Raw genomic sequence first — 17,071 nt, forward strand, 5'->3', positions numbered from 1 at the left:
ACAAAAGGGAATTCGGTGGTCATGTTCAAAGAAAGAATGCAGAGATTTACAGGGAGACGACGACAGAATGGTGCAAATAGAGACACTTATTTACATATTGTGTTGAGCCAGCAGAGCTAAGTTGGGCTACATGGCTGCACTGTCACACGTTTTGTGATTCTGAGTGAAATCGGAGTTGGATCAACAGCATGTGGAAAGTTTGGCAATGGGTATATCCTGCGCAACAGGATACTCCATCACAGCAATGAAGGTGTTTTGACATCATTCTCGAAGGTACATGGCACAATGCAGATTCAAAACCGAGTATTCCTTTGAATCACTGAGTAATTTGTTTACAGTTATTCAGTTGAGGTGAGCGGAGTAGTGCATTGGGCACCACTCCAGCTGATAGATCGAAGCCGTTTTCTCCTGTGTGATAGACCCACCAGCATTCCAATTTGCTGTGCTTCCAGTCAGTAGATGTGGATAAATGTCCCATACTGATACACGGGCCACGATGACCCAGCTGTGGTGACAAGCTTGTGAACGTCTGAGTGCTCTTCTCCTGTTCGCTGTCGGCCTCCTATGATCCGAATCATCAAACGTCTCTTCTCTGAGATAGGAATAAACTGGTGAAGGTGAAACACATCAGTTGCGGTGTGTCCCATGCGCACGAGGCCCTGCATTATTTCCCCACGTTGTTTCACACAGCTTCATCCTCCCGCTCAACTACACTTGGCTAAAAGCTGATTGAACCAATAGATATCCGCCATTGGGTTTTACTGACATAGTTTATAAACTTCAGGCTGACCGCAAATGTGGAGAGGGGTCGTCAGACTGTGGTTTCCGCTCCTACTTATGAATAAAGATCACTTTAACTTATCCAGTAAGAGGAAAGGATTTGCTGTTGATGGGAACATTTCTATCTGAACTCGCTGTCACTCTGCTATAACAGGAGGACTGGGATCTCCTGATATATTGAAATACAAAGATGGGAGGCTATGGATTATACTGCAAAACTATCGGTATAATGTTATTCACCCCGCGCTGTCACCAACTGAACAAAGCGGCTGCCCAGAGGGAGGCGGCTGTGTGTTTCAATCCCATGATGAACAGTCTGTGTTTGAGTTCTCACACTGGGGGGAGCTGAGCATTTACCCAAACACTGGGCACACCACCTCCCTGACACAGTGCTCACAAATAAAGCTGACAGCATAGTTTCAGAAGGAAGACTTGACTCAGCAGATATCCGGAGTGGACACTCTGCTTCTTAAACTTGAAATGCAAGAAATTGAGCTGCAGTGAGCCTGGCCTCACTGTTTACTGCTCTGGAGTCAGATGCGATACCGTTGTGCCACAAGCCCACAGAAAAGCAGGATTAAGGGAAGTGATCGCACTGCAATGATTTTACGTTATGTGTAACAACGGAGACCAACAGTTCGTGTCTGTTCTGTCTTTTCCCCTCTCTGCGACTGTCTCTTGAAACAATTTCCAACTCTCTTTCAATAAAAAAAAACTGAAAGAACTGCGGATGCTGTATATCAGAAACAAAAACAGTAGTTGCCGATGACCCTTCCACAGAACTGATAGTGATTGGGAAAAGGACGTTTATATGCAGAAGAGAGGGTGGGAGGAAGCCTGACGCTGTCAATAAGCAGATGGGGGTAGAGCCCAAAGCGAGGGAAGAATCGTTGGACAGACAAAGGAGTTGATAACGTTCTGCATGGGAGGGTGAATAACTGTTAATAAGGACTGTTCATGGCTAACAACAGGTAATGTGTAATGACAGACTATGTGACAACAAAGTTTGTTTGTGTGGTAGGGACGAAGATATTATGGAGTTCAGGCCCGGGAATTATTGAATTTGATATTGAGACCGGAGGGCAGTATGGTCCCCGAGTGTAAAATTGGGTGTTCTTCATTCTGCTGGTGCTGAGCTTCACTAAAACACTACAGCAAACCTGAGAGAGAGGGCCAGGCAGCATTCCCTACACCTACCGGCCTTTCCTTTCACCCTAACTGGAATATACTGAGTCTGTACACTTGTTATCTCATATATGAAGGCTTCCCATTTTCCAGCAGTCCCTTAAACTGCGAACACCTGCCCCCAATCAGCTTTTGAATGATCTTGTTTAATATCGGAGTCTTCCTCCAATTTAGAACTTCAACTTTTAGATCCAGTATATTAATCATTATTCCAATATTAATATGAATATAGCTGCTGGCCCTCAGGATTTGCACCCTCTCCAGTATGTACATCCACATTGTGAATCAGAAAATTTCCTTGTACACATTTAACAAATTCCTCTATTTGGCAGATAGGTAAATGGGCAGGAGTTATGCCTTGGGTCCACTCTTCCTTCACTCTCATCCACCGTAGCACCATCCCAACCTGCGTCAGAGTTTACTATGGAGAAGGGCATGGAAGATATAGAATGTAAGGCAACTGATAGTGGCATGTTGAAAAATTTCCATATTAGAGAGGAGGAGGAGGCGTTGGATGTCTTGAAATGCATAAAAATAGATAAATCCCCTGGACCTGATCAGGAGTAACCTGGAACTCTGTGAGAAGCCGGGCAAGTGATTGCTGGGCCTCTTACTGAGATATTTGCATCATCAACACACAGATGAGGTGCCAGAAGACTGGAGAGTGGCGAACGTGGTGTCACTATTTAAGAAAGGTGGTAAAGAAAAGTCAGTGAACTATAGATCAGTAAGCTTGATACCCGTGGTGGGCAAGTCGTTGGAGAGAATCCTGAGATATAGGATTTGCATGTATTTGGAAAGGCAAGAATTGATTATGGATAGTCAACATGGCTTTGTGCATGGGAAATCATGTCGCACGAACTTGATTGAGTTTTTTGAAGAAGTAACAAAGTGGATTGATTCGGGCAGAGCGGTGGATGTGATCTACATGGACTTTAGTAAGGCGTTCAATAAGTTTCCTCATGGGAGACTGGTGAGCAAGGTTTGATCTCATGGAATATAGGTAGAACTACCCATTTGGATACAGATCTGGCTCCATGTCAGAAGACAAAGGGTGTTGGTGGAGGGTTGCTTTTCAGACTAGAGGCCTGTGACCAATGGTGTGTCACAAGGATTGTTGCTGGGTCCACTACCTTTTGTCATTTAAATGAATGATTTGGATGTAAACATGGGAGGTGTAGCAAGTAAGTTTATAGATAACACCAAAGTTGTAAGTGTAGTGGACAGCAAAGAACGTTACCTCATATTGCAACTGAGTCTTGATCAGATGGGTCAATGGGCTGAGAAGTGGCAGGTGGAGATTAATTTGGATAAATGTGAGGTGCTGCATTTTGGAAAAGCAGATCAGAGCACGACTTTTCCACTTAATGGTGAGGTCATCGGGAGTGTTGCTGAACAAAGAGACCTTGAGTGCAGGTTGATAGTTCCTTAAACGTAGAGTCTTAGACAGATAGGAGAGCGATGGAGGCGTTTGGCATGTTTTCCTTTATTGGTCAGAGCATCGAGTATAGACGTTGGGAGCTCATATTGCCACTGTACAGAACATTGGTCAGGCCATGTTTGGAATATTGCTTGTAAGTTTGTTCTACTTCCTATCGGAAAGATGTTGTGAAACTAGAAAGGGTTCAGAAAAGATTTGCAAGGATGGTTCCAGGGTTGGAGGATTTGAACTGTAGGAAGAGGCTGAATAGGCTGTTTCCCCTGGAGCGTCAGATGCTAAGTGGTGACCTTATAGAGGTTTATAAAATCATGAGGGACATGGATAGGGCAAATAGACAAGATCTTTTCCCTGAGATGGTGAATCCAGAACTAGAGCCCATCGCTTTAGTGGTGGGGGGCGGGGGGAGATATCGAAGGGGCCTAAAGGGCAACCTTTTCAAGCAGAGGGTGATGCATGTACTGCTGGAGTAAGTTGTGGAGCCTGGTATAATTACAGTATTTAAAATGCATCTGGATGTGTATATGAATAGCAAGGCTTTATGGGGATATGGACGAAGTGCTGGCAAATGGGATTAGATTAGGTTAGGATATCTGGGCTGCATAGGCGAGTTGGCCAAAGGGTCTGCTTCTGTGCGGTATATCTTTACGACTCTATGACGAGTTAGGCCGAAGGGTTTGTTTCCGTGCTGTACATATGTGTGACTCTGTGAGACTCCGTGGAATTCTCTGCCCAAGAGAGCAGTTGAGGCAGCTTCATGAAGTATATTCAAGACACAGTTGGAGGGTTTTTACATGGTAGTGGAATTAAATGTAGTCTGGATTGTGCGGTTTGGAGCAGATGAGACAATGTATAGATCGGCCTTGATTTTAATGAATGGTGGAGCAGGTTCGACGGGCCAAATGACCTTCTCGTCCTTCTGTTACTCTGAATCTATAACCCTGCATTTTCCATAGCCGGAGGTTTCCCATGGTACAGAGGAGGTTTCTAACCTAGAATTAAACCACTTGCTTTGCTTGAACTGAAACTGTGTTGACTTTGAGGAGAGCAGGGGTTTGCAATGTGTCCTCCCCTCCACATGTGCCTCAGCTGCAGAGCAGCGCTGGTGCAGTGCGGGCCCACTGTCCGGCCCGCCCTCCATTGTTGACGTCACAACGCGGATGCAGCCCTGTCAGTTTCAGAGTGAAACTTCCTCCCCATGAGCAACATCTGGGAGCAAAGCAATGTCACCCCTTTCCATTCCCCATCCTCCCGGAGTAGGGCAAGAGGATGGAGGGGAAGGTAAAAATAATGACTGCAGATGCTGGAAACCAGATTCGAGATTAGAGTGGTGCTGGAAAAGCACAGCAGTTCAGGCAACATCGGAGGAGCAGTAAAATCGAAGTTTCGGGCAAACGTCCTTCATCAAGAATACAGGCAGAGAGCCTGAAGGGTGGAAAGATAAATGGAGGAGGGTCGGGGTGGGGAGAAAGTAGCATCGAGTACAATAGGTGAGTGGGGGAGGGGATGAAGTTGATAGGTCGCGGGGGGAGTGGAGTGGATAGGTGGAAAAGAAGATAGGGCAAGTCATGGGGACAGTGTTAACTTGGAAGTTTGGAACCTGGGTGAGGTGGGGAAGGGGAAATAAGGAAACTGTTGAAGTCCACATTGATATCCTGGGGTTGAAGTGTTCCGAGGCGGAAGATGAGGCGTTCTTCCTCCAGGCATCTGGTAGTGAGTGAAGGGCGATGAAGGAAGCCCAGTACCTCCATGTCCTCGGCAAAGTGGAAGGGGGAAGTTGAAATGTTGGGCCACAGGGCGGTGTGGTTGATTGGTCCGGATGTCACGGAAATATTTCCTAAAGCGCTCTGCTAGGAGGTGCCCAGTCTCCTCAATGTAGAGGAGAACGCATCTGGAGCTACGGATACAATAAATAGTATTGGTGGATGTGCAGGTAAAACTTTGATGGATGTGAAAGGCTCCTTTAGAGGCTTGAACGGAGGTGAGGGAGGAGATGTGGGCGCAGGTTTTGTAATTCCTGTGGTGGAAGGGGAAGGTGCCAGGATGAGAGGGTGGGTTGTAGGGGGGCGTGGACCTGACAAGGTAGTCACAGAGGGAACGGTCTTTGCGGAAGGCAAAAAGGTGTGGGGATGGAAATATATCCCTAGTGGTGGGGTCCGTTTGGGGAAGGTGGGGTGGATGAAACACTGTTCACTTGTAGCAACTAGAGTGAATTCAGGGAGTGAGCAGAGTCTCCAAAGGTGCTCAGATATTCTCTTTTTCTCTTAAATGTATTTTCCTTGTGTATTCCCTCAGGTTGGCACGTTTATAGTTTGTACCCTAGAAAAGTATTGCTTCTTTCCTCATGTTCACAATTAAAAGGGTAGTTTCTCATGCAACTGAGCATCAGTCAAGGGACTGGCACATTGATATAAAATGTAGACGTATGTTGTTTCATTTGATGTACATCTGATATTGTTGGCTGTTGCAAAAGTTTCTTTGCAATTATTATTCACCTTCTAATGGAGTAATGGGGTCACGTCCTTTTTTTGTCATCATTTTTTATTTAATCCGACAGCAGGAAGTCAATCAGTAGCTTTACTGGCTTTCTTTTCTCAAGCAGCGTTGACATTTTATTTTCATATCCTTGATTCAGCTCCATTTACATCACCTTTGTAGGCAGTTTATTCCATGCTATTGTCACCTAAATGAAGTTTTCCTCCAAACACACTTAAGGCTAGCTGGTTGCATAAGTGTTTTCAGGTTTCTGTGTGCTGGATAATATGTGATCAGCAGGCATCTGGCAATCTACAGAAATTGCTACCTTTGTTATGTTCAGTTAACTGTACGGAGTGTGATCACTTATTTTGTGATTTATTTTGCAGGAAGATGTGCAGAAAGAAATCTGAAAGCAAATGATCCATCACCTTCTGACAGAGCCACCTGATTCATTGGGACTTGAATATCAGCAGCCATTGCAGTAAAGAAGACATGTTTCCCTTGGTTTGCTTGAAAGATTTGGACACTGGTTGGCAGGAATAATAGTGAGACACTGAGTGAGGGAGATTCAATGCGCTGGCTGTGGAAAGTGCTTCAGACCATTTACTCAGCTTGGGAGAATCAAAATCTCACCCCTCACGGTGGGAAAGACCTGTCCCCGTTCTGTTTGTAATTTCATACCCAAAGCAACACAAGGAAATCTTCCACAATGGGGAAATATGGGAACTGTGGGAAAGGATTCCCTTCCACATTCCTGCTGGAAACCCACAGACGCATTCACTCGGGGAGAGGCCATTCACCTTCTCAGTGTGTAGGAAGGGCTTCAGTCGGATCAGCCATCTGCAGACGCACGAGTGGGTCCACAAGGGAGAGAAGCTATTCACGTGCCCCATGTACGGGAGAGGGTTCACTCAGTCAGCTGCACTGCTAACCCTCCAGCGGCTCCACAAGGAGAGAGACCATTCACCTTCTAGAAGTGCCAGAAGGGCTTCACCTGCTCCTTCCACCCCACCTGCAAAGGCACCAGTGAGTTCACGTGCCATCGCAGGGGGATTGAAGGAGTGATGGCCGAGTGCCACTATCATCCCAGCTCTGGGGACTCATTGGTTCGAATCCCGCCGTGGCAGATGCAGAATTGGAATTCGATCAGTAATCTGGACTTCAGAATCTAAGGATGAAACAATTTACAGGAGGAACCCCCCCCCCTACCCCCCCACCATCTGATTGATTCATGTCCTTTCTGGAGAAAGAAATTGCTGTTGCGGGAAAGGGATCACTCAGTCATCCCAGTTGCATGCTTTACCCGGCTGTACCAAACATCCAGTCACGAAGGGACAACTCAGCTGGCCAATAAAGAAAGTGGGGTGGGGGGTGTGGGTGCACTTTGAGCTTGAGCTTTTTTTTAAAATGCTACTTTTTGTTTGCCTTTTTGTTGGGGAGATTTGAAGCTGTCACAAAATTGGGTCGCAGTAAAAGTTACCTGAACGCACTGCCAGGCTCATTGAAATCTGTGAGATTCAAAAGGTTTTTGTTTTAAAGCTGTTAATTTCTTTTAGTCTCCAGCACAAAATTTCGAACGTCATGTCTCAGAAGGAGCAGGGAATGAGTTGCTCCTATTGTTATAAACTGTACATTTTTCGGGACTGCAGGTTTATTGTTTCATTGGCTTTGCAAAGTTTACTGGCAACAGTGGGAGCTGTGGGCTGTATTCACTGGAAATAAAGTTTAAAAATGACACAAACATCAGCGTATAGTCCAATAGGTTTATTTTGAAGCACTAGGTTTCGGAACGCTGCTCCTTCATCAGGTAGCCGTTGAGTAGGATGATAAGACACTGAATATATAGCAAAAGATTACAGTGTCATGTAACATAAATGATATATTGAATAAAGGCAGATTGCTGCTAAATCTTTCATCTTTTAAAATCGCTTGCAGATTTCGGCTCATTAATCTCGTAAATCCCAGAACGTCTTTTAAGTAATATTATCCAGGTAACTTAATGTTTTATAAAAGGAGGTGACACCTCAGGTCAGACAACGCATAAAAGCTGTGAGGTTAGAGTCAGTCTGTATCCCAGTCTTGAGTTAGACTGGTTCTATTTCCAAATATATAATCCTGCAAATGCGATTCACCACAAAGACTTCTATGTGTGAGTGCGTGCATGAGAGAGAGAGCGTCCGTGCGTGCGCATGTGCATGCTGGGTAAAGTGTGTGTGTGTGTGTGTGTGTGTGTGTGTGTGTGTGTGTGTGTGTGTGTGAGAGAGAGAGAGAGAGAGAGAGAGATGGAGTATAAGTGTGTGAGAAGGTGTGTGCGTGGATGTTAGTGTGTGGGGGTTCGGGAGGTGTATCAGTGTGTGTCTGAGAGAGAGCCTGTCTATCAAAGGGTCTGCACGACCGTGTAAGTACCTGAGAGTGTGTTTGTGTGTGTGTGGGTGAGAGAGAGAGAGAGAGAGAGACAGACAGACAGACAGAAAGACAGGAAGACAGAGACACAGAGAGAGTGCATTGTGTAGCTGGGTCTCTTGTCGTGTGACGTGAACATAAGGTTTCAGCTGAGGCCATCCTCATGTGTTTCAAACTTGGCTATCAGTCTCTGCCCAGCCACTAGAAATGATTAAGCAGTTACACAACACACACTGGAGAGGGCAAGGTGAAGGGCTTATGCCCGAAACGTCGATTCTCCTGCGCCTTGGATGCTGCCTGACCTGCTGTGCTTTTCCAACAGCATATTCTCGACTCTGATCTCCAGCATCTGCAGTTCTCACTTCCTCCTCGAGGACAAGGTGGGAATTGTCTTTTATTCACTCATTCACTCCTTATAGCCTGTTGTTTGTTTTGGCTTAACTGCGCATACGTCAATGCAATTTTCAGCAAGAGTTCAGCGATTTTTTTTAAAAAAAACATTCTTCCAGGCTTTAACGACGTTTCTGAATAGATGATTTTAGCCATTGTCAATTTTAAAAATCAGCCATTTCTCGCACACCCTGGTTCCCAGGTAGAATCATCACCATCCATTCTCTCTCTCTCCTTAAAAGAGGGCTGAGTCACCAGAAAGGATGGAGAGGGACGCTGGTGGGGGTGGAGAAGGGAGAGAAACGGACATTAGGAGAGAGGCTGGGGGTTAGAGAAAGACTGGGGATCAGACGTTTGGGGGAGAGAATGGGGATGCAGTGGGAGAAGGGAGAATAGGCAGGCAGTAGTGGATGGGGAGAAAATGGACAAGAGGCAGAGTGAGGAGAGAGGGACAGCACAAATCTCACCTTCCCCAGGACTGGTATCAGTGTCCCACGAACTGGAACCAACTCCTCCAACAGCAGACTTGGGGCAATCGTTTCTCAATATACTTGTGGCTAAGGCAGTGGAATCATATCGTCCCTACAGGCCATTCACACCAACTTTCCCAACAGCATCGCACCCAGACCCACTCGACCACAGCCCTGCAGTTCCCCATGGCTATTTCCTGATGAAAGGTTTTTCTGGAAACGTCGAATCTCCTGCTCCTGGGACTCTGCCTGACCTGCTGTGCTTTACCAGCACCAAACTCTTGACCCGAATCTCCAGATCTGCAGTCTTCACTTTCGCCCTGTAAGGGGTGAATGTTCTATTCTTCGTCTTTTAAATATTTTAAACCTTCTCCCCTCACCCTAAAACACAGAATTTATGATCTTACAATCTTATACTCCACAACCGCCTGATGAAGGAGCTGCGGTCCGAAAGCTAGTGCTTCCAAACAAGCCGATTGGACAATAACTTGGTGTTGTTTGATTTTTAACTTTGTACACCCCAGTCCAACGCAGGCACCTCCTGATCAACAGTCCAACAGAATTATTTGGAAACACTAGCTTTCGGAGCGCTGCACCTTCATCATGTGGTTTTGGAGTATAAGATCGTAAAACACAGAATTTATGATCTTACGATCTTATACTCCAAAACCACCTGATGAAGGTGCAGCGCTCCGAAAGCTAGTGTTTCCAAATAAGTCTGTTGGACTGTGACCAGGTATTGTGTGATTTTTTTTACCTTTCAGAAACAATAGCGTCGCGACAGAGCAAACTGAGCATGCTCCGTGGTGTCAGCAAAGCACTGCGCATACTCTTGAGTGTCCGGTAAAACGGCGCACGGGCTCCTTTCCAAGGACCAATGGAGCCCCTTGGAGGACCAGAAGGAATTTTGTCCTCCTGCCAATCAGCGCTGCCATGGTCGAAATGGGGAAGTTGGACCGTGAGCTCTGAAGCCGCTGTTGCTCTTTTTTCTCTGGATGAAGACTAAACTTCACTTTCTTGCTCTGTCTAACATTGTGAGTACAACAGTCTTTTTTTCACCACTTTTTTCCTTTTTCATTCTGGGGTTCAATTGTTGTCTTACAGCAACTGAAAGGAAAGAGTGAATCGAGAAAGGGGGCAGACTCTGCAAAAGTTGATCCAGGTCTGTGTCTCAATTTGCAAACACTTGACACATGCAGTGCGACAATGGGAAGTTATAGCCTTTGATGTGTGAAAATAAGCAGAAAGGAGATGCATTGTTCAAATGCTGATATGCTGAGATTTGCGAAAGTGAGATGATGGAGATTAGAGTTGAAATGTATGGCGCTGGAAAAGCACAGCAGGTCAAGCAGCAACTGAGGAGGAGGAGAGTCGACGGTTCAGGCACAAGCCCTTCGTCAGGAATGATGTGTGGATGGTCACAGGGGCCTCAGCGTCCTTCCACACCAGTCAATGCTAGTTGTCAGAAAAGTGCAGCAAGCAATGAGCAAAGCAAGTGGTATATTAGCACAAGGAATTGTGTTCAGAAGTGGGGATGTCTTCCAGCAGTTAGATCAGTCATTGAATGTATTCAAGGCTGAGTTCACTTGACTTTGAAAAACAAAGAAGTGGATGGTTATGGGGGAAGAGAAAAATTGGTTTTAAGACCAGTACAGAACAGTTACAGAGTCATACAGCATAGAAACAGACCATTCTGTCCAACTGTACTGATTGTGTTCTGAAACTAAACTAGTCCCACCTGCCAGTGATTGGCCCATATCCCCCCCCCCCACCCCCCCCCCCCCACAGTGACTCTCAAAATCCTGACAAACTCCATTCTTAAAGATTTATTCGTAGAAGTCTTTCAATCACATCTGTAAATGTAAGGTGTGTTCAATAACGAGTCATGAATAAAGGCTCCATTCGCCTTTAATTGTGAAGTTTTACTCATACATCTCAAAACAGAGCATACACCCGGTCACAAGTAGCCTATGGAAATATAAAACAGCACTGGCAATTTCCCGAACCAGGACTGACTTTGCACAGAAAACATCGAATTTTAAATGAATAGGGTGCCATCCATTTTAAGATCAGGTGAACTTAAGACGCACTGTGTTGACTTAGAATTGAGAGATCCTTGACACACACAGAGCCGAAATCTTCACTATTATCAAATTGGAATGAAGGCTGGATAGGCTGAGATGTTTTTTTTCCGCTGGAGCAGAGGAGATTGAGAGGCGATGTTTATAAGAATATGAGGGGGATAGATAAGGTTAATGCTAGTTGTCTCTTCCCAAGGATGGAGGATTTTAAGACCAGGGGACACATTTTTACAGTGAGATGAAAGAGATTGAAAAACAGACATGTGGATCAAATCTTTTTGCAGAGGATGGTTCGTGTGTGGAATTAACTTCCAGACTAAGTGATGGACACGGGTACAATTACAACATTTAAAAGACATTTGGATAAGTACATGAATAGGACAGCTTTTGAGGGAAAGGGAAAGACTGAATAGGCTGGGGTTGTTTACCCTGGGGTGTCAGAGACTGAGGAGTTGCCTTATAGAAGACTATAAAACCATGAGGGGTATAGATAGGGTAAATAGTCAAGGACATATCCTGGATTGGGGGAGTCCAGAATGAGAGAGAACAGGTTTTAAGTGAGAGGAGAAAGTTTTAAAAGGGACCTGAGGAGCAACCTTTTCATGCAGTGTGTGTATGGAATGAGCTGCCGATGAAAGTGGTGGAGGCTGGTAAAATGGCAACATGTAAAAGGCATCTTCATGCGTGTAAATATAGAAAGAGTTTAGAGGGATATTAGCCAAATGCTGGCAATTGGAACGAGATGAGGTTGGGATATCTGGTCAGCATGGACATGTTGGATTGATGGGTCTGTTTCTGTGCTGTACATCTCTATGACTATTACAACTGCATACAGACCTGGAGTAGGCAGATGGCACTAGTTTAGTGGGTCACCATGGACTGGTTGGAACGAAGAGTCTGTTTCTGGGCTGTATGACTCAATAGCATCTAATAAATGGGGATCAATCGCAACGAGGTGATAAAGGTTTCATACACCACCTTAGTTATATAGAAGGGGTCCATACACATGTACCTAAGGGCTGTGGGGCACTGTGAGGTTCAGTCAATCAGACAGTCAGCCAGCAATTTTTTTTCTGGGAGACTAGTCTCGAGAAAGGAAGCAGTTTCCTGTCCCATGAGCTGGATTGTGGATCCAGTTTGGAGTAAGTCCTATATTTCTGACAACATAGATAGGCAGGACAGTGAAGAAGGCTTTCATAGTCAGGGCACTGAGTATAACAGTTGGGAAGTTATGTTGCAGTTATCAAGGACGTTGGTGAGGCCACACTTGGAGATATTGTGTTCAGTTTCGGTCACCTTGCTTTAACTATAATGGTATTAAACTGGAAAAAATGCAGAAGAAATTTACAAGGATATTGCTAAGACTCAAAGATTTGAGTTGTAGTGAGAGGTCCGATAAGTTTGGACTTATAGAACATAGAACATAGAACATAGAAGGATACAGCGCAGTACAGGCCCTTCGGCCCTCGATGTTGCGCCGACCGAATCCTACCTAACCTATACTAGCCCAATAACTTCCAAATGCCTATCCAATGCCCGCTTAAATGACCATAAAGAAGGAGAGTTCACCACTGCTACTGGCAGGGCATTCCATGAACTCACAACCCGCTGTGTGAAGAATCTACCCCTAACATCTGTCCTATACCTACCACCCCTTAATTGAAAGCTATGTCCCCTAGTAACACCTGACTCCATTAGCGGTAAAAGGTTCTTAGTATCTACCCTATCTAAACCCCTAATCATCTTATACACTTCTATCAGATCTCCCCTAAACCTTCTCTTCTCCAATGAGAACAGCCCCAAGAAACACGAGACTGCAGGAGGAACTGAGAAGGTCAGGCAACATCGGTGGAATGAGAATCAGAGACAACGTTTCAGAATTCCGTTTTCTCCGACAGGCACTGTCGAGTTTCTCTTTTTGTCTCGGCTTCTCAGCATCCGCATTCCCTCACGTCAGACATTAATTCAATCCAGAAACCCCTTTGGGGAAAGGATTTCTGCTTGGGGAACATTTTCCTGAGCCCATTAAAAGCGGACGGTCTCAAAGCCAAGAACGGGCAGCAAGCACACCGCCCCTGGGTGGGCTCGAACCACCAACCTTTCGGTTAACAGCCGAACGCGCTAACCAATTGCGCCACAGAGGCAGGTGCGAGCACTTCTTTCTTTAGAGCACAGGAGACTGAGAGAGGAACATTTAAAAAGTATCCAAGATCATGAGAGGCATGGGTAGGGTGTATGCACTCAGACTTTGTCTTGGAATTGAGGAATCGAGGACAGAGGACATCAGTTTAAGGTTAGAGGGGAAAGAGTAACAGGGAACCTGAATGATATGCATATGGAATGAGCTGCTAGTGAAAAGTGGTTGAGGCAGGTACATTAACAACATTTAAAAGGCATTTGGAAAAATACATGGATAGGAAAGTTAAGAATCACACAACACCAGGTTATAGTCCAACAGGTTTAATTGGAAGTACACTAGCTTTCGGAGCAACGCTGTTTCACCAGGTGATAGTGGAGGACTCAATCCTAATGCACAGAATATATAGCAAAAATTTACAGTGTAATGTAACTGAAATTATACATCGAAAATTGATTGTCTATGAAGGCTTTCATCTGCTAGAATACAGTGATAGCTTCACTTCTTTCATGTGTAAATCACAAAACCTTTTTTTAACAAAGTTGCATTCTCGGGTTAGCTGTTAACAATGCTGATAGCTAGACAATATATTGAAGGTGTTCTCTGTCTATGCCATAATGTTTAGATTAGAATCAATCTAAAAAGTGAGATAACGGAGTTTGGCATAAATTCATGCAGTTTTTGAGCTAAGTACAATGTCACCCTGCAAGTACAAATGCACCCCACAAAATGTGTGTGTACATGTGGGTCTTCGTGTGTTTGTGTATATGTGTGTGTGTGTGTGTGTGGTGAGTGCAGAGTGTCTTAAATCTGTGAGGGGGTGCACGTGTGTGGGTGTCTGTGTGTATAGGAGTGTGTGTGTGTTTGTGTGTGTGTGTGTGTAGTGCAATGGTGGTCACCTAAAAATGTGATAATAGACTTCTATTATCAACTTATCGGACCACACCCTTCGACCAGAAGAGATTGAAGTCCTGAGTAGGGGTCTCAACGTCTGCCCTACCACCAAAATGGACCAAAGAGAGACAAATGGCGACATATATTGAGGTCGATACTGAAAGGACGAATTCTCCATTCGACGTGGATGCTAACTGAAGGAAAGGAAAAGAAAAATGTTCCCATTTAAGCACAGCCCTTCACCAGCTCAGGGCAAAAGAATACAGCATTAGGGCCACTAATCTTCTTTTAAATTTGTAAAGGTGAAGTTAGTAAGTGAGTGAGAGATTTTGATAAATACGCTGATTCGACAGGTGAATGTGAGCATTTCCCCGGTGTTATAACATAGCAATGCAAAGCTAGCATTAACTCTGTTACGCTCCATAGATGCTGTCATGTCTGCCGAGTTTCTCTGTCAGTTCATGTTTTTGTTTCATATTTCCAGCATCTGCAATCCTTTGTTTGTTATTGATCTGAATAGTTTTGGGGACAAAATCAATCACTGCCAGCTTCGCATAGTATTTCATGCTTCTAAAAAAAAATCAGAAATGTTGCCATCACGACAAAGGAAAGGTGCAGAATTCCCATTCTCTGGCTCGGACTGGGGCCCTTTGGATAGCGTGAAAAGCACAGCATCCTAACCACTTGATTACCGGTGGAGCGAGCCAATGTATATTTGTTCAATTGCACTGTATTTGCCTTTTCATTTATGATCATCTTCGCTGCAAATTGGTTTCTCCCTGTCTTCGAGATTTTACAACGTACAGAAAGACCATTCGGTCCACTGTGCTGTGTGGATTATCAGACTTCTATCTGTCCTTGTCTCAGTTTCCAGCATTTCGCCTATAGCCTTGTGTGTTCTGATGTTTCCAGGGCTAATGTCAATGAGATTCTCCCTGCGATCTCACAATGACACAACAATGGGCCTGAAGTCTGATATGGTCACACGGTGTTGAAAGCCCATTGAGGAACTAATCGTCATTTTTATCCACAGAGGAAGACACACAGATACATCCGCTGAGAGGGGCAGAGATCTTAGGATTATACCGAATCCATGTGCTTCATGTCCACAGTTGCTCCAACAAAAGGGAGAGGTGGAATACAAGCCACTTTTCCAGACAATGAGAGCTGTTTTGGTGAGCTGGGATATGAAATAGACAGTGAGTTGAAATATTCCCACATGCAGCTCATGTGCAACTTTCAATTTCCCAAAATCCACCGACGCATTTGCTGCGGCGCCTGACAATCTAAGAGGACAGCGCCCGGAAAACATTCCTCACTAAAATCAACTGACCCACGGGAAACTCTAAATACAATCATGGCGCATTTCTTCCTGCTTCTGTCCCTTTCTCCCCTCCAGCTCCCTCCGAACGTCCAGCTCTGAGGTCAATGAGCTGCTTGATACAAACACAGGCAGATCGTGAAGATAATCTTTACCTGGAAAGCAGGGCCAGGGAAGGTCAGACATAAGGTATTGGGAAGTGATGAGCTTGCACACGGCCGGGTAAGAAGACACCGGGAACTCATCATTCTGATTCTCCCAGAGACTGATCCCAGGAATGTGCACAGTGCCAGTTATCCCCAATTCCAATGCCCCAATGCATACCACGTCCGACAGACAGATTTGGAGAGGGTCGGTTCGACCCCTTCCTGGCTCGGATACATCTTGCAAACATTCTCCTGTCACGTCACAAATTGAGCTAATGGAATCAGGACATAGAGCTCTCCAGTACAGAGAAGGTTCTTTGGCCAAACAAGTCTGTGTCAGTCGAAGACAAACTTCTCATTGTTCTGGTCTCATTTGCAAACACTTGGTTCATAGCCTCCAAAGTGGTAGACATCTCAATGTGTCTTAACTACTCTGGTGGGATCAGCTTGTTCCACTCTGACAGGCAGGAGGTCGCTGATTCCCACCAGTCCCAAAGAGGGTGAATATTTATCCCCCTCCACAGATTTGAATCTTAAATAAGAAACTAGGGAGCAAGGTCCCATTCTTTTCAACATTTATCAACTGGAGTTGGCAGGGCTCATACCAGCGCGGGGAAACCGGAAACGATTTCAAGACCATCGCATTAACTACTCGGCCCACGAATACATACCTACACTGACAGCCTGCGGAGTTGAGAAAGAGTGCACCACCAGACCAAGGAAGCAGCGGGAGGGAGAGCAGCGGGCACGCCACCCCTGGGTGGGTTCGGACGAAGATCCTTTCGGTTAACAGCCGCTTGTGCTGACCAATTTTGCCACAGAGACAGTCGACTGCGCTGGCTGCACAATCGCTTAGGGGAGGCTATTAGTGAACTCATAATTCAGCCTGTTCGACCTAGAATTACAATTGTCATCTAACAGTTTTACTTTTCCTTAATAAAGCCTGGGACATTCATTGTGGAGACACCGGGGACAGAATGATCAGAAGAACCAATTGCCACTGACCAGAGTTAGTTACCAGAGGACAGAAATTGAAGTTCTTGAATGAAAAGCAGCACTTGTGCCTAATAAACACAGAGAATACTGCAGAAAGCCCAGAGGTCGAGCAGGGTTTATACTCATTTTGTAGTCGGCAGGGTTCACACCTGCGTGGGGAAACCGCAATGGATTTCAAGTCCATCGCATTAACCACTCGGCCCACGAATACAGAACCACACTGACAGCTTCACTTCCCAGATCTGTCTGCCTGTGGAGCTGAGAAAGAGTGAATCATTGCAGAGTTTGTTTGAATCCATTCACTTCACAGTGATTCGAAAGGGTCAAATATCTGCGCACGGCGAGTCTAGCT

General features: G+C 45.2%; 1 non-coding gene across 1 annotated transcript; it reads right to left on the reverse strand.

Moving 5' to 3' along the window:
* Positions 1–13,295: 13,295 nt before the first annotated feature.
* On the reverse strand, positions 13,296–13,369 carry trnan-guu (transfer RNA asparagine (anticodon GUU)). Its single transcript has one exon. It is a non-coding gene; the product is annotated as a tRNA-Asn (tRNA).
* Positions 13,370–17,071: the final 3,702 nt, after the last annotated feature.

The sequence above is a fragment of the Hemiscyllium ocellatum genome (genome assembly GCF_020745735.1).
Source record: "Hemiscyllium ocellatum isolate sHemOce1 chromosome 27 unlocalized genomic scaffold, sHemOce1.pat.X.cur. SUPER_27_unloc_11, whole genome shotgun sequence".
NCBI classification, from domain to species: Eukaryota; Metazoa; Chordata; class Chondrichthyes; order Orectolobiformes; family Hemiscylliidae; genus Hemiscyllium; species Hemiscyllium ocellatum.